We start from the raw sequence: 25,562 nt of genomic DNA, 5'->3' as shown, positions 1-25,562 counted from the left end.
AAAAGTCAAGTTTTTGGAGGGAAAAACAGAGGAGGTGGGGGTGGGACACAAAAAGACAAATGAGGTGGAGCACAAAAGGACAAGTGAGGCATGTGAGGTGGGGACAAGATGGGACCCTAGTGTGGTACCTGGATCTTTGATTTCATGTCTCTGTTAAAAGTTATAGAACTTTGTGTCTGATGAGAGTTTGCAGAGTGTTTTGAGCTACTTCTAGAGGTATCTATGAAGGAGGTGCAATGTTTTCTCGAAACCTACCCATCCAACTGTTGAGAGTTCACGCTCAACATCATGTGATCATGTGTGCATAGCACCATCACGTGATCATATGTGCATAGCACTAACCTTATAGAGTGCTATAAAGGAAAGGGTTAGATCCCCTAACCCTAACCCTAAAAGGGTTTGTATATATTCTATTTTTTCAACTAATTCTAGTGTACAGTTAGTCATTTGTGGTGTGCTCTCTAGCTGTGCCCTCTCTCCTCATCTCCACTCTTCTCCTCTCCCCTCTTCATATTTTGTCATGGTATCAGAGCCCCCTTGTCTTCCGCTGAGACATTGAGTTTCTTGAGAGTGTGAGAGAGATTGTGAGATTGAGAGTTCTCTTGAGTGATTGTGAGATCCTTCCCTTCACTTCCGTTGAGAGAAAATTCCGTCCATTCTATGTGTGATTTCTTCATGAGAGATTGAGAGATTTCTGTTCATTCTATTGAAGGAATTCTTAGTTCATCGAGAGAAAGAGAGATCCGAGATACATCTCTTCCGTTGTGAGGTTGTATGAAAGAGAGACATTTCAAGAGTTTGTAAGGTCTGTGTAAGTTTGTTCTCGGAGTTATGTGGTTCTTTGTGAGAAGTTCACGTTCTTCTATTGCATAGCTTTCCAACAAAGCTCGATTCCTTCAACGACAAAAGCTGCTCCTCACAACACCGGCCAAAGGAATGGCATGCGAACAGTCGACCTGACGACAGGGAAGAAATAATTGCTGAGAAAGTCGTTTGCTCCGATTGTGATCGAGAAGAGTCCGCCAGCCACAATACGAGCAGAAGAAGCTGCGCCAACAAGCGCCGTCAAGTTGCCTATGTACTCCCTGAACAGCTGAATTTGTTGGGTCATCTTTATGTGGTTTATAAAAATGACTCCCGTGTCATCGAGAATCCCTACGCCTACGGAGGCAAAATTTGCTCCCAGGAGGAGGTTTTGACCTTTGGCATTCGGATCCTCATACGGCAACGTTGCTTGCATTCCCCAATGTTCGCTTAGAAAGTCGGAAATGATGCGACCATTGCAAAATCGTCCGGTAGGCACATGGCCAGGATAATCGATTCCATTCGGTTTGAAGTTGGCTTTCGCCAATGATAACAGATGATTATTGTTACCTACGTCCACCAGAGAGTCTCCAAACACGAACATGGCAGCTGGAGGAGCGGCCTCCGCCCTGCACAGAACCATCGCAACCACCAGATAGAAAGCGGGAACCAGAATACACATTGCCATCTCGCATCTGCGCGACCAAATCAAGGCAATATACAGTCTTAGCGCCACCTCCGAACCACTCAGCGACTAGAGGCAGAATGTTTGCAGCGATGATGCAACGGTCCTGAGCGACGGAGGAGCATCCGGGTTGACAGTACTACAAGGTGTGGCTCCGGGCTCCAACGGCCTCCAGCAAGCCAACAGACAGCGACGCGCTCCAGCACCTCTCCATAAAGCTAGCACCTACGCGGCTCTTTGAATCAGCTCCCCAGCAGCACGACCGCCAACTGCCATCTCCGAAGCCCCTAAGGCTCTGACGCAAGACTCCAACGAATAGCTGTGACGGAAATCCATAGGCAGACAGAATCTTCTTCGATTCTGTCGGAATTTTTTAGATTCCAATGAAGCCATTGGTTGACACGTGGCAGATAGCCTTAGCCACAACTGCCACGTCATCTTATCTGCCACGTGGCAGATAAGCGCCTCATGAATCTGACACGTGGCAATCCTTATCTGACACGTCAGCAGTCCCGTGAGACTGCCACATCATCACTTTGCCACGTCATCACTGCCACGTCATCATTGCCACATCAACACTGCCATGTCATCTGCCACGTCAACACTACCACGTCATCTGCCACGTCAGCACTGCCACATCATCAGGCCACATCAGCACTGCCACATCATCAGTGCCATGTCACCCTGCTGACATCATCTGTGCCACCTCAGCAGTCCAGTCAGCACTGACCCTCTGCAGGCACAGTCCCTTGCTAGGCACACTGTGCACACACTGCATGTGCACACTTCTGCCACCTCAGCACAGAGCTTCACTGGCACACCTCTTGCTAAGCACAGTGCCACATCATCACTGCATGTGACTCACAGTGACACATCATCATTGAGCACCATTTGCACTCCTTTTGCCCCTCCACCTAGATCAAGTCATATCTCTTGATCCAGGAAGAATTTGAGGGTGCTCCAAAAAGGAAAGTCACTTGATTTTTCATGCTCTACGCGCTCGTTACATCACGCGCACATTTCGGCGCAAGTTACACTCAAATTTGAGCCTCGCCGACAAAACCACTTCCTTCACGCACATTTGGCTCTACATCGACGCATCTGACCCAGCACTTAAAAAGAACAAAAGAAAAGGAATTATTTGCTGCTCTTTCATCGATCGACGGTTGGTTTAGATCTAGATCAGAGTAGACTAAATCGCCATAGAGGGGACGCTTTGAATTCCCCAAGTTGCCAATCTAAGCCATGCCCGAAATTCCCGACTAGTACCTACTCAGAGTCAGTCCATACGCTCACATCCGATTTCACATCATTACATTACCTGAAACCTTACGTTCATCAGTTCAGTGAGCAGACTTCAGAGTTCAGAGGCATTGCAGATTGATTCAGTGGGCAGATAGCACTTGATTTCACACACACATGCCACCATTGTAAAGCCTATTTGGCTATCTCACGGCATCGTGCACATCATTTTTCAGCCTTGTAAAGCCCCTTGGCTATTCCCGGCATCATTGCCACAAGCCTTGTAACATAGGTCAGATCTTATTTACTGTAGTTCTATCTTCACCGACGGTACAGAGATTTCACTGGGCATCTTCAGTGTATTTGCAGTTGATTCATACAGAGTTTTCCAGGACATTTTTTGAGTACATTGTTTGCACCATGTCGACTAGCAACCTCAATCTGGAGGCATCTGCTAAGTTAGACAACTCCAATTACGGTACATGGAAATACCGAATGGAGACCATTCTTGTGCTTCAGGACAAATGGGAGTATGTCGATGGATCCATACCTAGACCATTGGCCGATCCAACCACCAGTAGCTAAACTCCATCTGTTGTCACAGCACCAGCAACGGGATCTACATTGGGATCTACATCTACACAAACAGTTTCCACACCAGTAGCAGATCCTGCCATTGCCCGAGCTCAAGCAGAATGGGATAAGAAAGACAAGTATGCCTATCACCTGATCAAGCAGAATGTGCAAGATGTCATGCTAGGACAACTCAACACAGTCAAGACATCAAAAGAGGCATGGGATATGTTCGCAGCTCTCTACGAGTCCAAGAACACATCCAGGATTCTCACCCTGAGAAACCAGATCAACCAGAGTTTCCGCAATAGCAATGAAACCGGTCATGCTTATGTACTCCGCATTAAAGACTACAACAATCAACTTGCAGCAGCAGGAGAGACTATGAATCCCGCAGAAATGGTTCAAGTAATCCTGAATGGACTAGGAGAAGGATATGAGAATCTAGTCCAGAGTATTGCCATCCAACGGCAAATTCCAACACTTGAAGAACTTCAGTCAGTTCTACTTGGTGAAGAACTCAGGACTCAGGCCATTCAAGCACATAAAGGTCATTCACAGCTTCAGACAGAAGCAGAGGCAAAGGCAGAAACAGAGGTAGATCATATCAGAAAAGTGGTCATCATCAACAAAATCAAAGTCAGCATCCGCATCATCCTCAGCAACATCAAAATCAGCAAAGAGGAAATCATTCCAACCGAGGAAGATTCCAAGGACGAGGGAATGCATCCACCAATGTGTCAAACATTCAATGCAACTATTGTCACAAGTTTGGACACTATGAAAGAGATTGCTGCAAGAAGCAGTATGACCAAGGTGGTCAATCCAGCAGCGAGGGAATTCCCGAGGAAGAGGAAATCATCGTGGTGGACATTCTAGTCACAGTCATTTTGCAAATGAACATGGAAATATGTTTCTTGCAAGTGAGGAATTGCATTAGACTGATACAATGCACCTAGACACTGATTTCAATCCCAAAGATGATTTCAACTATCAAGTCGACCAAGTGGAACAGGATCCATGGTACATCGACAGCGGTGCATCATCTCATATGACAAATCATCAGGAATGGTTCACAGAAATGAAGCCATTAGAAGGTCAAAAGAATGTCATCTACACAGCAGACAATACACCGAATCCGGTTCAAGGGACAGGTGTTATCCCTATGAACAATTTCACTGGTACAAAAGGATTAGTCAAAGATGTGCTCTATGTTCCGAAGCTCAGCAAGAACCTTTTGTCAGTAGGTCAAATGACGGAACACAACTACAAAGTCATCTTCGACGGTGATGAATGCACTATCAGAGACAAATCCAAAAGAGGTCAGCTAGTAGCAAAAGGTGTCAAGGAAGGGCGCTTATACAGGATGCTAGCTACAGTACCAGATAAGCATGTCATGTCAGCTCAAATGCAACAGATGCCACTATCTGCAAAATGGCATAAGAGATATGGTCATGTCAACTTCAAGTACTTGTTAGATCTAAGGAATCAAAATATGGCAATTGGGATTCCAAAGCTACAGTTTCTTGGAAAGGTTTGTGAAGCATGCTGCTTCGGCAAACAAAAGCGAACCAACTTTGTCAGAAGTACCTCTCGTGCACGAGGTATTCTTGATTTAATTCATACAGATGTATGGGGTTATGCCCAGACCCGCAGCATCAATGGTTCACTTTATTACTTGACCTTCATCGACGACTACAGCAGATATTGTTGGGTCTACTTTCTGAAAGAGAAATCTGAAGTGTTTGCCAGATTTCAAGAATTCAAAGCCATGGTAGAAAACCAAACAGGCAGAAAGATCAAGGTCATGAGATCAGACAGAGGAGGTGAATACATGTCTTCAGCATTCATGAACTTTTGCAAAACTCACGGCATTCGAAGACAATTCACATGTGCAGATACTCCTCAGCAGAATGCACGAGCTGAAAGGAAGAATGGGACTTTAGCAGATAGTGCTAGAGCAATGCTTAGTGAAAAGCATCTTCCGAATCAGTATTGGGTAGAAGCAATAGCTACAGCTAACTACTTGCTTAATCGGCTTCCTACCGAACCAATACAAGGTATGACTCCTTATGAAGCATTCACTGGACACAAGCCACGCATTGGGCATCTCCGCATATTTGGTTGCATAGCATATGCCCACATACATGATGATCATCGCAGGAAATTGGATGCGAAGTCACGCAAATGCATCATGGTAGGCTACAGTGAAGAAAGTAAAGCATACACATTGTATGATCCCATCAACCGCAAAGTCATTATCTCCAGAGATGTAATCTTCGATGAGGAATCAGAATGGAAAACCTCACCTACACAGGAGATAGAAGCATCGACTTCACAATCATCTACAGAATAGGTTGATGAAGAAGAGCAAGAATTGCCAGCAACACCCCAAGCAGTGCCACAGCAGCTCAGACGGTCTACTAGGGAAAGCAGACCACCAGCCAGATTGACATATGCTCAGAAAGGCAAAGCAATTCAGGTGGAAACCACCAACTATGCTCTTATGACTACCATCATGGCTACAGAAGAGCCAGTGTACTTCGAAGACGTAGTAGATAAGCCAGAATGGCAAACTGCAATGAATGAAGAAATGGATGCTTTGTATAAAAATAACACTTGGGAATTATGCGACCTTCCACAAGGAAAGAAGGCCATAGCCAACAAATGGGTATACAAAGTGAAGTACAATCCAGATGGCAGTATTCAGAGATACAAAGCCAGATTAGCTGCAAAAGGATTTGCACAACAATATGGCCAAGATTATGATGAGACTTATGCTCTAGTAGCAAAGATGGATTCCATATGGTTCTTGATATCACTAGCGACACTCAGTAAATGGAATGTGTATCAGCTCGATGTCAAGAATGCATTTCTCAATGGTTATCTAGACGAGGATGTCTACATGCAACAACCAGCCGGTTATGTTGAACCAGGAAAAGAGAACAAGGTTTGCCATCTCAAGAAAAGTCTCTATGGCTTAAAGCAAGCACCCAGAAGTTGGTACAGCAGAATTGACAAGTATTTTGCTGATCTGGGATACATGAAGTCCAATGCAGATCATACTCTCTACTACAAAGTTCAAGGGGAAGATATTACTATTGCACTTTTGTACGTAGATGATCTGATTGTGACAGGAAGCAAGGATAGCTTCATCAGAAAACTAAAACAAGACTTATCTGTAGAGTTCGACATGAAAGATCTTGGACTTATGCACTATTGTCTTGGAATTGAGTTCTAGAGAGATTCAGATAGCACATTCATGAGTCAGCTCAAATATGTTGACAGTCTCCTGAAGAAGTTTCATATGGCAGATTGCAAGATTGCAGCCACTCCCATGGAACAGAGTTTGAAACTTACTAAAGATTCAGAAAAGCCTACAGTCAATGACAGATACTACAGACAACTCATTGGATCTCTTATATATCTGACAATCACACGGCCAGATATTTGTTATGCAGTAAGCTCACTAGCACAGTTTATGGCAAATCCAAAACAGTCTCACTGGAATGCAGCCAAAAGAGTCTTGAGATACATCAGAGGTACAAGACAATTTGGGATAGAATACAGAGGAAGTCATCCATGGTTGCATGGATACTGTGACATTGACTATGCTGGAGATCATGAGACCAGGAGATCGACACAGGGATATGCGTTTTTCCTTGGTCAAGGTGCTATATCATGGTTGTCAAACAAACAGCCAACTGTTTCTTTGTCTTCGACTGAAGCAGAATATAGATCACTCACTACAGGTGCATGTGAAGCTATATGGCTCAGAAGACTATTGTCAGAAACAGATTACTTTGATGAGTCAAAGCCAACAACAATATACTGTGATAATCAATCGGCTCAAGCATTGGCCAAAAATCCAGTATATCACTCCAGAACAAAGCACATTGATGTCAGAGAGCACTTCATCAGAGAAAGAGTGTTACTTGGTGACATCACACTGCAGCATTGTGATAGCAAAGAAAATGTTGCAGACATCTTTACCAAACCACTCGATAAAGAGCTATTCGAGAAACACCGAGTAGCTCTTGGTTTGATGCAGAGGAAGGACATTCCCATTAAAGGGGTGTGAAGGAATGTAATGCTCAGTCCTTCTTCGATTCCCCAGAATCATCATCTTGAGGGAAGGCCTACTTCATGATGTTGATCTTGAGGGAAGGTGTTGAGAGTTCACGCTCAACATCATGTGATCATGTGTGCATAGCACCATCACGTGATCATATGTGCATAGCACTAACCTTATAGAGTGCTATAAAGGAAAGGGTTAGATCCCCTAACCCTAACCCTAAAAGGGTTTGTATATATTCTATTTTTTCAACTAATTCTAGTGTACAGTTAGTCATTTGTGGTGTGCTCTCTAGCTGTGCCCTCTCTCCTCATCTCCACTCTTCTCCTCTCCCCTCTTCATATTTTGTCACCAACCCAATCAACCCCTTCAAACCCCTCGATATATATCAGTTCATGTCATATTGAGCCACAAGATCTTTCAACACGTATCGCTCTTCTCTTTTGCACAGATTGGCTTGGTTAGATTATGGCCTCTGTTAATCCTTTCCTTCTCAGAGTACGACATCACTTGGGATGTTACCATCTTCATTCTTATCTAAGGGAAGAAAGGGAAGATGTGTGGTGTGGTCTCTTAGAATGAAAGGTTTTATTTTATTTTGCCTTTTCCGGTGATAAAGATCTCTGTCACTAGTTGGAAGTAGTAGGAAGCTAAGAGGTGCGTGAAGTTTTATTACCCCCAACTTCATGTCACACTACCAACTAGGGAGATATGAGGGCATCACCCATTGCTTGTAGCTGATCATGGAGAACTTTAGCCTACATCAGGAAGGGCTGCATGGTACTTCAGAGCTCTGGGGAACTCGAGATTGTATAATTGTCCTTGCAAAGTGACAGGGCGCATTGTCGAATCCCTTGTATAAAGATCTTATAATTTTGACCATACCTCCAATGCATTGGTCATGTTTGGACTGCCATAGGAACTTCATTAGGAAAAAAGGGAGCTCATTTTGGGGTCTTGAGAGAAATTCATAATTTCTTAAAATTTCTTTCCTCTAAAACACTAAGATACGACATAACTCCACTAACACACGGTGCATAATTCTGTATTTTGACATCATTGGCACGTCCGGAGTAGGCCAAAACCTCCGGAACGACATTTGAAACATTGAAAACGGCACCCAGAGGCTTGGAAAAGGCCAAAAAGGCCCCACAAAAAAAGTGTACTAAAGAAAGCAAACTTGAAAGTGTATACTCATTGAATGCAAACTTGATAATATTTCTTTTTTGTATGTTTTCAACGTTACATTGGCCCTCCTTTGATTGGTGGATGGCTATTTTCCTTCCAAGCTAAAAGGCCCCAAAATGAGTTCCCTTTTTTCCTAATGCCTATTTTCCATCTAGTAGGCCACTCTTGCTAGGATCACAAGCAGGTTTCATGGATTGATATAACTTCATGAGACCCCATGTACAAGTAAGGAGGACAAGCTTGATGGCAAAAACTATGCCCACTAAAAGTCAAACCTAAAGGTCTGGTTTATTCACAAAGACCTTTGGGAGATCCTCCAAGCCTAAGCATTTCAAGAAAGCTATCAATTGGGATGCGGCTAGGGAAGATGAATAAAGAAGCTCCAAAATCTAGAAAAGTGTGACTCCAAGGCACATTCAGCAAAATTGCATGCAATTGATGTTTTCATGGCTTGCAAAGGATCTATTTCAATTGACCCAATGCATTGCACTTGAGTTCCTAGGCCTTTTACCTGACCATGCTCATGGATAGTGCCAATACTTGATCCCTCTTGATTTGTGATCAGATACTCCTTCCTCAATCTCTTAGTAATTTGGAAAGCCTATTGTTTCACAAGTAATGAGCTAGGTTGAAAGAAGAGTAATCAACTAAGATTATTATTTACCCATAAGTTTGTATACTCCTTGACAAACGAAGGTTATGAGCCTCTAGATTATGTGGAATAGACACTTCTTGTAATGCCATCAATGCAACCTTTCCAGATTTCAAAGGCACTCTTGATTACAACAAAATCTTTTAAATTTCACATTAATGTTGCACGGGGATAGGGTTAAAAGCACATTAGAGTGTATGTAGTATTGAGGTATACTATACCAGTAGTGTACACTTCAATTGGAAATTGAATTAATGCATGTAGAGTCTCTCATGAACACCAGTAACATATTTTTGAAAGTGGGTGACACAAAGGAGGATGACAACCAAGAGGCAGAAGAAGATCCTTTAAGACTGGGTTCTTGCATCAAGAGTATCACCAAACTATTTGCCTATGCAATCACTTCTCATAGTACACCCACGATTTTGAACTAGTTGGCCTTGCTCCTGCACATGCATCAATGGCTAGGAAACAAAGTCTTAGTCTCATAGTATTGTTTTACCAACAATGTGTTGCCCCTTAAATATTAGAATGATCCAATTGAAAAATAGTCAATGTATTTATTTCCTCTTGAGGGAGACCATAATGATATTTCATTTTTAAGCATGCATATTTCCTTGTTGCTCACCACACAAGATGCCTGAGTGTTAAAAAATATGTCTTGTTATGCTTCTAGCCTATGTGTTTGTCTTTGATGGATATCATACTTTGCATAGGCCTCACAGACTGAAGACAAAGAGATGGGCACTCGACACATGGGGGACCCAATAGCACAAACAAGTATGGGTGAATTACCCACCATGATTATGAACATGCTAAATCTAAAGGGTAAGGAAATAATTAGCAGTGAACTACCTATTCTTAGTGTTCCACCACAAGTTCCAAAGAGTGTGATAGAGTAGGCTCTTCTTGAACAATCAATTGTGCCACAACTAATCAACCCTAACACAAAAGCTACAATTAGGAAGCCCCATCGGTTGGTTGAAGCAAGTGCTAGGTGCACAACTAAGAAGGACAAGGACTCACACATCAGGTACCCAGACTATTTACCCCAAGTTAAATTATACTCCATTTAAGTCCCCAATGGCCAAGCTCTTGAGTTACACATTGAAGGACCCAAGCAACGAGTGTTCAATAAGCAGTCCGGTCTAGAGGCCTATGATTTCATAAGGTTGTGAAAAATTATTGTGAAAAATATTTTTGAGTGTCTGAGGACATTGTGAAGGATTTGAACATCTATTTGAAAATAGGTATCTAGAGAGCGGAGTATTCTTAGACATCATTCGGGATTATTCAAACCTTGTTCAATGTTTGACACACGCTTGGAATGACACTAGAGACACCTAACTAGGAGAGAAAAAAACCTCCACCGATGTGATAGAAGTTAGCAAAATATGGACTGTCAAATAGATGGAATGATCTCAAAACAAGGAATGTATGATCGATGTGAAAGGACATGAGAAGCAAAGTTCCCTTAACAATAGAGAGCTTAAGGATGGTGATGGCCTTACCTTGTGCATGATGAGATGGCATCTGACAAATACGCTAACACTGGAGTGAACCTACTCTAAAGACATGCCTAAGATAACTCGAGACATTTCACATTGGAGAATCCTCATTGTAGTGGCATGAGGAAACCAAGCATTCATCGACAAACTTCCAAGATTCTCATTCTAATGAATCCATCTACAAGCGGAGCCATAAGTATGGATGTCAAATTGAAAGGAAAGTATTTGGCTCAAAGGCAAGATGCACCTTAGACTGAGAACTAAGAAGAAGATCTTCTTGCAAATCAGAGGTGGTGTAGGAATCATAGATTTCGTGGATTTCTCTAGCAAATGAGAGAATGAGGTAGATGCTTTAATGTAAACCACATCTATGGTCACAGTTCAAAACAAGAGTCTAGCCACGATAGCTGAGGCTCATGGATCCTTTTCAGATAAATGACACCAACTCTAACAACAAGCCAATGAGAACTAAAACCTATTTGTATTGGAGTAGTGTGGCCACATCCACTCCTAGGCCTACTTAATTCTAGGTGGAGCATATAGATCTATAGTGAGGAGTCCAGTTTGAATACAAATACCCAAGTCACCAAGATTGGCTAGAGCAAGAAGGTTTAAATCCAAAATTTTTGTAAGGGTAAGAAGACACAAATCAAAAGTTCTAGCTACAACAAGATGACATTTTGGTTGGAGCTCAAAGGCCTAAAATAAGAGGGCCATCAATGATGGCCTTGTTGCATTTGTTGGTTACAGACTGAGAGCAAGGCCACTCAACCCAATTGATCCAGATCTAATAGACGTGGTACTTGATCCAAAAGCCATTAAAACAAAGGCAATCCATCCAATTAATGTGAAGTTCCAAGAACTCAAAGGTGTTGATGAGTGACAAAGGCTTGTATATTCATTTGCAAATTTTCTATGGGTATGCCATATAATGACCAAGGAGGACTACATAAATTAGTTTCCTTGCACTTTGACCAAGATAGCACAATATTGGTTCAACCAATGTCCTATTGATTACTTTGTGGATTGATAGTAGATATTCGAGGCCTTCCTTAGAAGAATCAAACAAGAGATCAATGAGGAGGATGTGCACATGAACCACAGTGTGTTGAAGGAAAAACAAAATGAATCTATTCAAAATTTTATATTGAGGATGCAAAACCTCATCAATCAGCTAAGCATGCCACTAGAGGACAAATAACTCATGTCAATATGAGTGATTAATGACATGAACTAATTCATTTGTCGAATAGCCATCTTTTGTGTCAATCCTACATTCTATTTTGACAATTAAAAATTATGTCTGATGAACATGGCCTGTGGGGGTTAAAGGTCACTGTGCCTTTACCTCGGTTATGTACAATACTCAAATGCATATATATGAATTAATAAAAAAGAAGATTAGTGTGGTTCTGCACCCACCAAAACTTGTGTGGCTCTCTGTTTCTCTCTCTCCCTCTTCCGTTCTTGCTTCCGTTGAGAGCACTCTCAACTGGTATCAGAGCCCGGGTGATCTAGCTGAGCGTGTGTGACTTACTTATATCCGAGTCTATAGAGGCCTTGGAGGAACCTTTGGAAAAGTCACTTTGGCTTTGCGAAGTGGTTTTGAGAGCCTGTTAAGTGTTTTCAAAGAAAAAGTCGTTTTTTGAGCTTTTCCCTCTTCCGTTCGATGACAAAGACTCCGTATTGACTTGTAGAGGCAACTATTACTTGCTTTTGGTGTCCACTTCACTTCAGGATCTTGGAAACACCTTCATTCTTGAATCTGGGATCATTTCATTGGATTTCTGACTCACTGTGTCAGTTTCTGCTTTTTTTTACCCGGGTGTTAGAACTCAAGTTTGGAGCAACCATTTGCAAATCTATTAGTTTCAGTGGACTTAGGAGGTCCTAAAACTTCTACATTGCTCATCATTTGCACTCCGGTGGAGCTTACAAATAGCTCTGTTTCCAAAAACGTTTTTCAGTCCGTGTGTTGGACCCAGTGATTGAGACCATGGTTTCCAAAACCGTCTATCCCATTGTGTTCTGGATGCCTAAAAATCCGTACTTGTCAGTTCTTGCATGATTCAATGGAGGATTTTTAGAGTTATAGATCTCTGTGTATTCAATTTCGTCTCTCTGTTATGCATTTTTCATTTTAAGGTTTTGAAACCTTAGATTTATGCCACATGGCAGTGGATAAGTGTTGACTCCCATTTCTTACTCATCGGTCGGGATTTTGGAGTTCCGACAGAAGACAGATATTTGTAGATTTTCTTGCTGAGTCCGATTATGAAATGGCGCCCATGTTTTGAGGCATCTCAAGTTCTATTTTCAGTAGTGGTCATTACCGTGGGACCATGATTTCTTGAGCATACCTTATGCAGATCACTCTGGTTGCAGTGTGCGCTCATTTGTGGTGTGCATTGGGTTGCAGTGGATGATTTATAGGCCATTTGGATGCATTGCGGAAATGCATCTTTTTGGGTTATGGTGAAAGTGGAGAGATGGGCTATCATCTCTGGGATCCAGAAGCAAAGAAGATCATACGCAGCCATGATGTGGTCTTCAATGAGAAGAAGATGCATAAGGCACCATGAGGGATGTGGAAATGAGGAGAATCACTTTCTAGGATGTGAATCCACCTGCATATGTTGATAGACAGCAAGCTGTCCATGCACCAAATGTGCAAGAAATGGTACCACCAAATACTCCCACAGGTATACAATCAAGGGTAGATGATGGATCATCTATTGGTGGAAATGATGCACCAAATGTGGCTGATATGCAGGTGGGACAACAAGCTGAAATGCCCTTGAGAAGATCATCTAGAGTGTCTAGACCACCTGATAGGTTTGTTCCAGGGGTAGACTATGTGATGCTTACTGATTGCGGGGAGCCTTCTTACTACAGAGAGGCTATGATGCGTGAGGATCAACGCAAGTGGGAGTATGCTATGCAATCAGAGATGAGTTCACTTATGAAGAATAAGACTTGGGACTTGGTTTCTTTGCCACATGGAAAGAAAGCATTGCCATGTAAATGGGTCTACAAGATGAAGGTCACAGGTGATGATGTGCCTAGGTACAAGGCCCGTTTGGTCGCTTAAGGATTCAAGCAAGAGAAGGGTGTGGACTTTGATGAGATATTCTCTCCGGTTGTGAAGATGACCACACTTAGATGCATGCTTGGACTAGTGGCAGCAGAGGATATGGAGCTTATGCAGATGGATGTCAAGACAGCTTTCTTGCATGGGGATTTGCATGAGGAAATTTACATGGTGCAGCCGGAAGGCTTTGAAGAAAAGGGCAAAGAGCATTTAGTTTGCAAGCTAAAGAAGAGTCTCTATGGTCTTAAGCAAGCACCTAAAGAATGGTATCAGAAGTTTGATGCTTTGATTCAGTCCCAAGGTTTTAGAAGGAGTGAAATTGATCACTACCTCTACACTAAAAGGGCTAAGGATAATAGCCTGATAATCCTGGCACTATATGTGGATGATATGCTATTGGCTAGCAAGAATACTTATGAGCTAGATGCATTAAAGGCCAAGTTGCATGAGGCCTTTGCTATGAAGGATTTGGGACTTGCAGGTCATATTCTTGGTATGTGCATCACGTGTGATCGGAGTAGGAAACTCCTTTGGCTTTCACAGAAGGAGTATGTTACAAAAGTATTGCAACGTTTCAATATGGAGGGGGGGAAGGAAGTGAGTACTCCATTGCCTCCATATGTGAAACTAAGTCATACAGATAGTCCCAAATCAGATGAGGAGAGGGCCATGATGGCCAAGGTTCCTTATGCATCAGCGGTTGGGATTCTTATGTATGCTATGATAGCTACTAGACCAGACATTGCATTTGTAGTGGGAGTTATTAGCCGGTATATGGCTAATCTAGGAAAGAGGCATTGGGAGGCAGTTAAGTGCATCATGAGGTACATGAAGGGTACCAAGGAGATGTGCATCTGCTTTGGTAGAGGAGACATGCGTGTACTTGGGTACACAGATTCAGACTATGCAGGGCATGTGGATAGTAGGAGATCCACTTCTGTTTATGTGTTCACCTTTGCAGGTGGTGCAGTGTCGTGGATGTCTCATTCACAGAAGTGCATCGCTTTGTCTACCATAGAGGCTGAGTATGTTGTAGCCACAGAGGGTTGCAAGGAGGCTATATGGCTTGATCGGCTAGTGGGAGATTTGGGGATTCATATAGGTGTACCGACATTGCATAGTGATTCCATGAGTGCTATTCAGCTAGCATGAAATCCGGTCTTTCATGCAAAGACCAAACACATTGAGGTCAAGTACCATTTCATCAGGGATGTACTTGAGGACAAGCACATAGAGCTTGTCAAGGTTCATACAGATGATAACCCTGTAGATATGCTGACGAAGAGTCTACCTAGTTAGTGGTTTGAGTATTGTCGTGTATTGATGGGCATTGGATAGTATGCTCATTGGTTGTTCTCCCTTAAAGGCACATTGTCCTTTAAGTGGGAGGTTGTGGGGGTTAAAGGTCACTGTGCCTTTACCCCGGTTATGTACAATACTCAAATGCATATATATAAATGAATGAAAAAGAAGATTAGTGTGGTTCTGTACCCACCAAAACTTGTGTGGCTCTCTATTTCTCTCTCTCCCTCTTCTGTTCTTGCTTCCATTGAGAGCACTCTCATGGCCTTCTACATAGCCATACAATTTAAATCACATGAAAAGAAATGCCAATTTGGCCTCACAATGGGAAAGTGATCAATGTGTTGGATTGGCCTTTTCTCAAATCGTATATCTTTCCCAATGCACTTTTGCCACATCATATTGAACGAGATCAACCTAAAAATTATGTGCTACATCCTGTAGCACACAATTCTCATGTTCATCTTGTTCAATATGATGTTGCAAAAATGTATTGGGAAATATTTACATTTCATAAAAAGCCAATGCAATGCATGTAATTGCCCACTAAGCCTAAATGGGGCCCAAATTTAGTGTTTCTAGTCATGTGCTAAAGATGTGCTACTAATTGAAAGATGGGTTGGCACGAGATATCGACACTATTATGTCCTATAATGTGATTTTAAGAACAATATAATGTGATTTAAAGCACACTAAGATGTGCTAACATGAGAAACATAATGTTAGTCATGCTATAAGGACACTATGATGTGCTATGATGTCACATATAGAACATATAATTATTAGACCATTTCTTTTGATTGATTTGTGTGTGTTAGCACACAATTTGTCTACTATTTATTTTCTTTAATACTTGTGGTTCTTCAAGTAAGAGGTTGTCTACTTTGTTTGTTTGAGTGTATAATATTCTTCTCACCTTAAAACACACAATTGCACCAAAATATATGTTGTAATTTGCATTTTTTAATGTGAACTAAAGCATATATTATGTCCTTACATGAGATGCTTGCACTATCATGCCCTATAATTTGCTTTGAAGTACACTATAATGTGATTTAAAGAACATTGTTAATAAATATTGACTAAGAAAAGAAAAAAAATACTTTTGAAATAGATTCATAAAACATTTGGAATAAATCTCACATTCAAAACATATTCATAAATAGATTTGCAACCCATTTGACAAATATTAGAGAGAAATTCCGGCAAATTTGCAATACATTTAAATTGTCTAAAATAGATTAATAAATACATCTAAGCTACATTTGAAATAGATTTGAAGTACATTAGAACATATTTGAAATACATCTAATAGGCCCATGGAAGAGAAAGAGCGACACCAATATATGTGGTTCACAGTGTAGACTACATCCATGGAGAAATAGCTAGACATGTGCTTTCTTATCTAGCAAGTGAGAAGATAGCAGATACAAGTAGTATATCTAGTGCTCTCTTGCTATGTGAGCCACACCTTGATCTTATAATTTTTACCACACAACTCATGAGAAACTCATGCACCAATTTTCATGTATTTTTGGCTTTGTGGGTGCTACCCCCCCCCCCACCAAGGGGTTCCTAATGCATGTCGTCGACCCCCCTTGGAACCTCTTGACAATGTCCTACTAGGGGGGTGTTGCCCCCCCCCCTTCATGGAATGGGTATAAGCATGTGTGGGTCCCAAGCACAAGCAAAAAACAACCTATGAAAACACATAAGACAAAAGTGTTAGTAGCATATAGAATTTCATGTGCTCTCATCAATTCCTAGAATAACCAAATGTTGAAAAAATCTCACAAAATTCCTTCTGATGTTAGTTGAGAAGGCATCTAGATGCATATCATCTTGGGGGAATCCTACACTAGAGAATTGCTCTACAAAAAAGAAGGCCCAACATCAACAAATTTCTTATAAGTTGTTGTGACAAAAAAAATTCTATTTTATTCCCATCCAAACTATCAAAAGGGTTCCCTCTATGTGTGTTTTCACCTACATTATGACAAGCATTCTTACACACATTTGTCATCCCTGCATCATGTGCATAATGAAAAGAAAGCTAGCAAGACATAAAAAACAGCATTACAGATTGAGACAACAATAATGAATGCATGTGCAATTAGATTGAGAGTATGACAAATATGTGTGCTATGTGATATATCCCTTTTTGGGGCTATGACCTACCCACCATCCTCCGTGTCCATGGGGGGACAACTTGATTGCAAGTACCCACCATACACATGGTGACAGTAGTACGTAGATGCAAAAAGCATAAGTAGTGGTAGACCTAACCATAAGATAAAGAGAACCACATGAAAAGAAAAGTCAAATCCACAATAGCTAGAAAATGGTCTATTGTAATCATGTCCCGTAAACTAGGCAATGGTGGGGTGAAGGAAGTGGATGAGTAGAAGAAAGGTGACCCTAACCAGCCAAAGTCTTCAAAGATGCACAAAACTTCAGATGGGGTATGTCCTCCTCATAGGTTTACATTGGCTACCAAAATATTCAATTAGTATAAGAAAAACATAGTCAAAGCACATGGCAGGGGAAATATTCATGCAATTCTACAAAGAGTATGTGCTATAAAGAACACAAAAAATCAAAAGAACTGGAAGATTATTTAAACCTACTACCCATAATCTCTCATAGGAGAACCATTTGATTAGTAAATCAAAATGCCAAAGCTCATGACCATGCTATGACATTTATTTATACTAATATTTACACTATCTAATGGAACAATGAAAAAACTCAAATCAAAATTTGTCATAAAAAAATTCCATATGGAATATCACACAAAGGGATTCAAAAACTGCAATTTCAAGAAGCAAAAAAGCACTATCATAGAGGGAAATTTACCACTAATAGACCACTAGTTAACCAAAAATTTTGTCAGAGGATTGCATGAGGAAATTAAATAGATAATATAACATTCTAGTTGAAGGACAAATTGATGTAATGGGATCATACCTAGCGTCCTAAGGTCTATGGTTGTGAGTGTGTGAACACATGGTGTGTGTAGGTGTGCCTGAGTTAGGTGTGACTGATGATGTATCAGTTAGTAGGTGTGAATGAGTGAATCTAGGAGTGTGGTGTGTGATTGAGAGATAATTATGGATCTAGAGATGCTCTCTTGAGCTCACATATGATGTCACACTTGGTTGTAACTTGTGCCTATATATTGGGCATACCTCTCATGAATAAACTCTCTCCCTTTCCATCATCTTTCTCTCTCCATCTTGTCTCCATGCTACTCCAACATGTGGTATCAAAGCCTTTCCGCCCTCCTTGAGCCTCCACCCACGTCCTAGTGCCACCTCCTCCTCATCTTCTTCAACCTTCTTCCACGTCTTCCATGCCTATCTCATTTTCCTCAATTCTACCCTATTATTGCAACATTGATTTCTCCACATCCGACCGTTAACTTTGAAAATAATTTTGGATCCAACTTTCGCACACTAAGGCGCACCTTTCCATTGTTGGGATTGATGGAATTATACTCTGAGCTACCGTGCCACCTTGTTCTTTGGTCGCCAAACTTTGTCAAAATTCTGCCTCTATAGTCATAATTTCAACTTGCCTTATTAGTTGTACTTGGATAACACTTAGAGCTAGCCACTGCCAAAATTTGAGCTCAATCCAACCATAGACGAGGGAGATATCAGTATTTCTTTGGCCAACTTTCCTGATGTAGTGCCAGATTACTATGCGCACTATTTTCCCCATCCTTTGTGCTGCTAGTAGGTCTCAGTAAGGGCTTTCGTTTCCACCCAAAATCCCTTGGTTGCTACTCTGGATAAGTCGAATTTGATCCTCTAGTCTCTATTTGCTTGATTTGGGGCTTTCTCTCAATTCTCCTTCATTGCTGAAGCATTGAAGTGGTTAGATGCTCAAAAGTTTCAGTATTTTACTGTTTTTGCTTGGCATTGATGGGTGTTGGTCATATAAGTAGATAGCTGAAGTATTTAATGCTCCAAAGTTGGTCTATCACTATGCAAATCATGTTTTTCAAGACATATGCTTGGATGAAAGATTATATTGGTCACAAGAATGCATTATTCATGATGTTTCAAACTCGTTCAATGATGTATGCAGCCCCTTTGCTTTTCTATGTGGATGATATGATCTATGCATACTACAAAAGTTTGAGGTTAATTATGTATGGCTTATGTTTCATACACTATGCAATGCAACATTGAAGCATATGATGGATACTCTTCATAGGTTCTCTGCCTTGGCTTTGCCTAAAATGCATGTAATGGTGGTGAAGAAGAAGGATGCAAGAAAGATCAAAGGATAGAGGAGTTACAAGAAGGGCTACACTAAGAACCTCTCCAATGACAATGTACCTCACACTACGGTAGCTTGGAAGGGGAGGAGGAAAAGGACTAGATATGCCATCAAAGGGGGGAATTCCCCCACATCTTTAATTTAGAATTTTTGTGTGTGTGGTCAATAAGGGTTCTCCGCCTTGGGATGTCCCCCTTAAATGATTGTTAGTCTTATGTTTTACCTTGCTAGATCTAAGGTATTCCCATGCATAGTCATTGTCTATCTCCCAATTGTAAACCAAGAATCCTAGGAGTGAGTCACAAGTTGGGGCCATGTGTGTTGCCACATGATGGTGGGCAAGCCATGGAGCATCCCATGTACTACTGCTGAGGGATGAGGTCATCAATTTGTGGGGGGAATGAAGGACAAATTGATGTAAAGGGATCATACCTAGGGTCCTAAGGTCTATGGTTATGAGTGTGCGAACACATGGTGTGTGTAGGTGTGCCTGATGATGTCTCAATTAGGTGTGAATGAGTGAATCTAGGAGTGTGGTGTGTGATTGAGAGATAATTATGGATCTAGAGATGCTCTCTTGAGCTCACATATGATGTCACACTTGGTTGTAACTTGTGCCTATATATTGGGCATATAGTTGCAAACTATAGCCAAGATTCATGATGTTACAATGATGATTAAAGAATCAATTGAGAGAGATCAAGGACTTATTGACGCAAAATTGTAAAGATAGGTTCCCAAAGCAAGTGGTAGTACAAGTGGAGCCATTTCTAAATCCACCAACACACATGGGATAAAGCCTATAGAATCATCAAAAGCACTAAATATTAATGTGGGTAGTAAAATCACACGTGTGCTCAATGGGGAGAATCACCTACACTAAATAGTCTCTCTCTCTCTCTCTCTCTCTCTCTATATATATATATATATATATATATGTATGTATGTATGTATATATATATATATATATATATATATATGTATTTATATATACCCATCTCTCTTTTTTTCCTGCAAAAAGAAGTTCTATTAATGCTTAAAAAGACAACCATACAAATTAGCAATCTCATAGGCAATGATCAATGGAAAGGAGAAACAAAGGTGGCTATTTAAGAAACTAGCCTGTTTCTAGAGAAGCTAACTCACTGCCTAGAGATTCTCTGGAATAGGGGCTAACATCTAGTATGGAGGTCTATTCAACCATAAAATAGCTCTTTCAATAATAAACAAAAGATATCTATAGGCCAAGCCTTGTAGAAACATGCGTGCCTCTTGATGGTTGCATTTTGCGCTCCTAGATGGTGAGTAGGTTATAGATAATATCCTACCAAATGGTGACAAGAGAGGTTGCTGGGGGAATCTAATCCTCCCCCATCACAAAACTATAGCAGGAACGCAGATGTTCCAAGCAGTGATGTTGGACACCATCTTCTAAACACTATCCTAGGGAAAGGTCAAGAAGGGGGCATTGTATCATGTGCATCTATCCTGAATCCTTGCTATCCTTGAATATTGTAGTCTAGAGAGGATGGATCAATGGAGAAAGCAGGACACCCCTATGTCGTCTATGTAGCCATCCCCCCAAACTAAAGTCTCTCTTTTTTTTCTACATGTTGGCTATAATCTAGAGGCCTTTCATCCAAATCCATTGTACTACTAGGCAGACCAGAGACAATGTGGGATCATATCCAAAATGCTATCCACAAAATGGTAGCATCTACCTTCATCTACTCTAGCCTCAGGCCAATGGGCAAGCCTCCTTGCACCACCATCAAAAATACATATCATAGCTTCTGGGGTCTTTCACTAGTCCAAAGATGTCATGAAAAACAAGTAATAACCTCCAAGGTGACATCCTGCTTAAGCCAGCAGCACACTATGAAGGGGGAGACCTGGCTGCCACCTCTAAATGAAGCTGCCGCCCTATGCAAGTTGTGTACAAGAAAAAGGGGACCTCTTCCACTCCATCCGAGTGCCCTACTTGAATGATCCAAAACCACTCCCCTGGAGGGGGACGACTCACAAAGGTGCTAGCTCCCTCCTACCCTGTTAGGATTGTCAATGGTCCAGTACTTGCCCAAGGGGCCTACAACCCTAACGCTCTTCCAATCAAGTAGCTCTAGAACATAACCCTAAACCCTAACCCTCTACCACTGAAGTATCTCTGGAGCCTTAATAAGCTGTAGGAGTCCCTCATGCCCCACTTGGTAAAGTTTGCACCAGTAAAAGCCAAGGGAGTGTCACAAGAACTAGGTCTTGAGTGGTACCCTGATCCTCAAAAACTATTCATACCAGTGATAACGGGTTAAAGCACTACACAATCCCTCCCACCATGCCTTGTCAATCACTGTATTGATCTCTACCATTCAACTTCCTGTTCTTCTCAAATGAGAGAGTGCTTGCACCTGTGACTTTGCCTCCACGACCAAGTTCCAAAAGTCCTTGCTAGTCCACTATCCCTTTAAGCTCAACCAATGTGCATCCTCTGCCCAAGCATGATTCCCTCCTGATCCCTAATGTCCTGGTGGAAGATATCTCTTAATCCCCTCTAAGCATGTGGGATTTAACCATATGAGCTCGTGAGGCAACCTTGTAGAGGCGACCTCCTCTGAGCATGTGGGATTGGCTATCTCCTTTGGGTGCTACGTGTGCATCTATCTCCTTTAAGCATGTGAGACTAGCCAATATGAGTTCATGAGATAACTACTTCCAAACCTTGTGGAGGCTCCTTATGAAGGGGGTTCCTTAGTGGTGGTGAGGGGAGCCTATGAAAACATCCATCTATCGTATAGCTATGCAAGGGGTATCCTAAGAAACCCTTGGTGAAGTAGGAGCTTCCATGGTTCAGAGCCTGGAGTGAGACCTCGTACCACTAGAAGTGCTCTACTTTGCATCTCAGGGTCAGTAGTACCAAGTCCTCCCTATGCGTAGGTCTCTAGGGCTCTCTTGGACTCCTTCCAAGCTCTCCATAGTGCCCTCTAGAAATAAAATCTAGTCATCTGCAAACGTTATGTCCAAAAGCTCCTCTTCTGAACAAATTAAAGGCGACATGCCCAAAAGGCATGATACTAGGGAATCTAAGTAGTCTAGGGGTGAAAGCATGCTACAGTGTATGTAAAAATTACTCTTTTTGGAAAAAAATGACGGACTTCTAAGAAGCCATTTAGTACTAAATAGTATAGTAGTATTTTGTAAAATGAGGGATCCTTCCCTGCACATCAAGGACTCTTTGATCTCCAATCAAATGTTCCCCCACACAACGAGGAGTTTTTATTACTCGATGTCCCTCTAGTAGTTTGTGTGTGTGTGTGTGTGTTTCCACTAAAAAAAAGTGTGTGTGTGTGTGTGTGTAGTCTCTCTCGACATCTCCAAACTCTCTCGTTGTCTCGCATGCCTTTTCTCTCTCACTCATAGGCTTCCAATCCTTCTGTCATTATATCGCATAGGGTCCCTCCCTTGCTCGTTTCTACACTATCCCTCTCTTAAGATCTCTCTCTCTCATAGGTTAATGACACTAATTCTTGTTGTTTGATGTGACCCAAAAGTAGTGCTAGAACGTTCAACAAATGCGATATTCTCTTTCCAATATGAAATATTTCTTCACTAGTGAGATCCATCTATCTGCTCTCCCTAAGCCACTGGGTGAATTACTGCTTAGATCTGCAGCCGGTGAAGGCTCCACATAGGGAGTAAGGGACTCCTGTTACTGACTAGATGGGTGCTAGGTTTTGTTTACCCAAACCTCCCTTCATTGCCCCTACTGTGCTTGGGAAGGAAGAGAAGCCTGATCCTAGCTCCTAGAATAGGCTCGTGCTAAATGACCCATCTACTTGTTATGAAGGCATGTCTTGGAAGCACTGAAACCTCAATCGTCTGGTGGAGCTCTCCCCCATTAAGAGTCTCGAGGAGAATCTGAGTCGTAAGGTCCTTTACAATCACCTAGAGACTAGGTACCCCACAATTGAGGCTGTTGTAGTCGGTGGGGACTCTAACACAGTACCAAAGCTTCCCTAAATGGAAGGAAGGATTGGATGGTACTCCTTCGAGAGTCCTAAAAAGTGGAGCTTCACTGAGAAACACGTAATGAGCACACGTCTTGGAATCCAAAACCTCAATCCTCTAGTAGAGGTCCCTCCATTAAGAGTTTGGAAGAGAATCTCCTCCGAAAGAGTCACAGGGTCCTTCACAGTCACAAGGGGATGGGGTGCCTCATCATCTACTACTACAACTGAGGTTGATGTAGTCAGTGAGGACTCTAATAGTGCCAAAACATCCCCCGATGGAAGGAAGGATGGGTCGGTACTCCTTCTAGAGCCCCAAAAAGCGAAGCTTCATCGAGAAACATGGCACATGATGAACTATGAAACCGTAGTGCCAAGGGATGAAGGAAACAAGATGCAAGCCAAGGAAAATGTGGCTTTGCTCCACTAGGGCTAGGGTGACTCAGCTAGAGAAGCAATATGCCTCTCTTGTAAATAGCTTGAATGTGGTCGCTTGTGCTAAACTTGGATGAATCAACTCCTACACTTGGTGAGCCCAACAATTCTACCCACCAAAGCTCTATTCTTAAAGTGACTAGACTACATTCTTCACCTGTTGCTTATCTTCTGCTGAAAGAAGAACCTTAATGGTTTGGGATCTAGTGGGTGCTGCCATGTGAGCCTCTTGCTAGACCAAGGGTCACCACTAATATTCTTTCTTTAGAAAGAACAAACAAGACATGCCGTGACAATTGAAGAAGAAAAACCAACCCAAGAACTTGGGTACAAGTAAGAACACTCCAAACTAAAGAAAGGAATAGTAGCTCTATTCAATTGTTCCTTCGGACCCTAAGCTCACCAAGCCAAGTATCTGCTTCGGCTTTCTTGCTCTACATTTTTGGTTTAGCCATTACAATGATGAGAGTGGCTTTCTCATTTGTTTTCCTTGCTTTCAGCTTTGCTTCTTTAGAGTGCTTCCCCACAAGGGCTAGCAGCTCGAAGTGAGCAGCAGCAAGAACGAAATGCACTGTTCCCATGGACTGATATCTCTACTAGTCCAGCATTCCAACGCCAGATTAGAGTTCTAGTTTTTCAACATTCTGGCTCAGCATTGAGTTGCTGAAACCTATTTGCGAATGAAAAAGCAACAGATATGTTTCTGACAAATGGTGATAGAGCTGAGCCCTGGCATTTACTCTGCAAGCCCTGGCATTTCAATACAGGGATGCAAAAATGCTGAGTGATCTTTGGCCATGGAGCTGCCCACCATCCCCACTAGCCTAAACGTGGGGAGGCGCTCTTACGCTTTTGTTTCAGCCATTAATGATGACATGTGGGTGACAAGTGCTTATTCTCCTTTAAGATTTACTAAGGGCGTTTACACACTATGGCCGCACAAACCCACCCAAGCTCCATTCAATGCATCGCGGGCAATGGTCGAGCAATCTTGCCAATCCATGCACCTTGGGCATGCCCATGGTGGGCCAAGCATGTGGCAAAAAAGCTCACAGCAAAGAGATAAATGCACGACAAGCAAAAAAGAACCCATAGCTACATAGAGGACTGCTCTCAAGCAAAATAACGGCACGAAAAATTTCCAAAAGTGCCTAGGACTTTCCACAAACTAGCAAAAGGCCACCCACAAGTTGAAAATAGTAGTTTGGAGCTTCAAAGAATGGTTGCAAAGTAAAAAACGACTAGAGAAGAGCTTCGGCTACAAAGTCAAACACGAGGGGGTTGACAAAGGCTAAACAAGGTGAAGTAACTTTAGTGGGCTTGCCAGAGATAGTGCGCACGAATTGGAACTTGGAAGCTAGGCGACAGAAGAAGAAGAGGAGAGAGAGAGAGAAAGGTGGAGAAAAAGAAAGGGTGCAAATAGCAAGAAATAGATAGTGGAAGAAGAGGACTTGTGGAATCTGGAATTTCTAAAAAATCCTACAAACTAATTTCTCTTCTTCAAGCAGGGCCATCATTACTTAGGCTTCCACTTGTTAAGTGGCAGGCCACAAAAGAGCTGGAAAGTGACTAAGAGAGCCTTGATCAAGTTATAATAGCTTGGGTAGTCTAAAAAAAAAAATGCGATAAGAATCCGCCTCTAAGAATAGGTGTGAGCTGGGAAATAGCAGATCGAGCTCTAGGAACACAAGAAACTCTGCTAGGGTGCTCAGGTCCAGG

At 42.0% G+C, this 25,562-nt stretch overlaps 1 pseudogene; it reads right to left on the bottom strand.

Moving 5' to 3' along the window:
* Positions 1–916: 916 nt before the first annotated feature.
* LOC147882127 (GDSL esterase/lipase At4g28780 pseudogene) overlaps positions 917–25,562 on the bottom strand; it is a 29,096-nt pseudogene continuing 4,450 nt past the window's right edge.

This window comes from Dipteris shenzhenensis, chromosome 30 (genome assembly GCF_047967505.1).
Source record: "Dipteris shenzhenensis isolate YYH24624 ecotype China chromosome 30, Dip_SZ_1.0, whole genome shotgun sequence".
Classification (NCBI taxonomy): domain Eukaryota; kingdom Viridiplantae; phylum Streptophyta; class Polypodiopsida; order Gleicheniales; family Dipteridaceae; genus Dipteris; species Dipteris shenzhenensis.
This window is presented reverse-complemented; position numbering and strand designations above follow the sequence as displayed.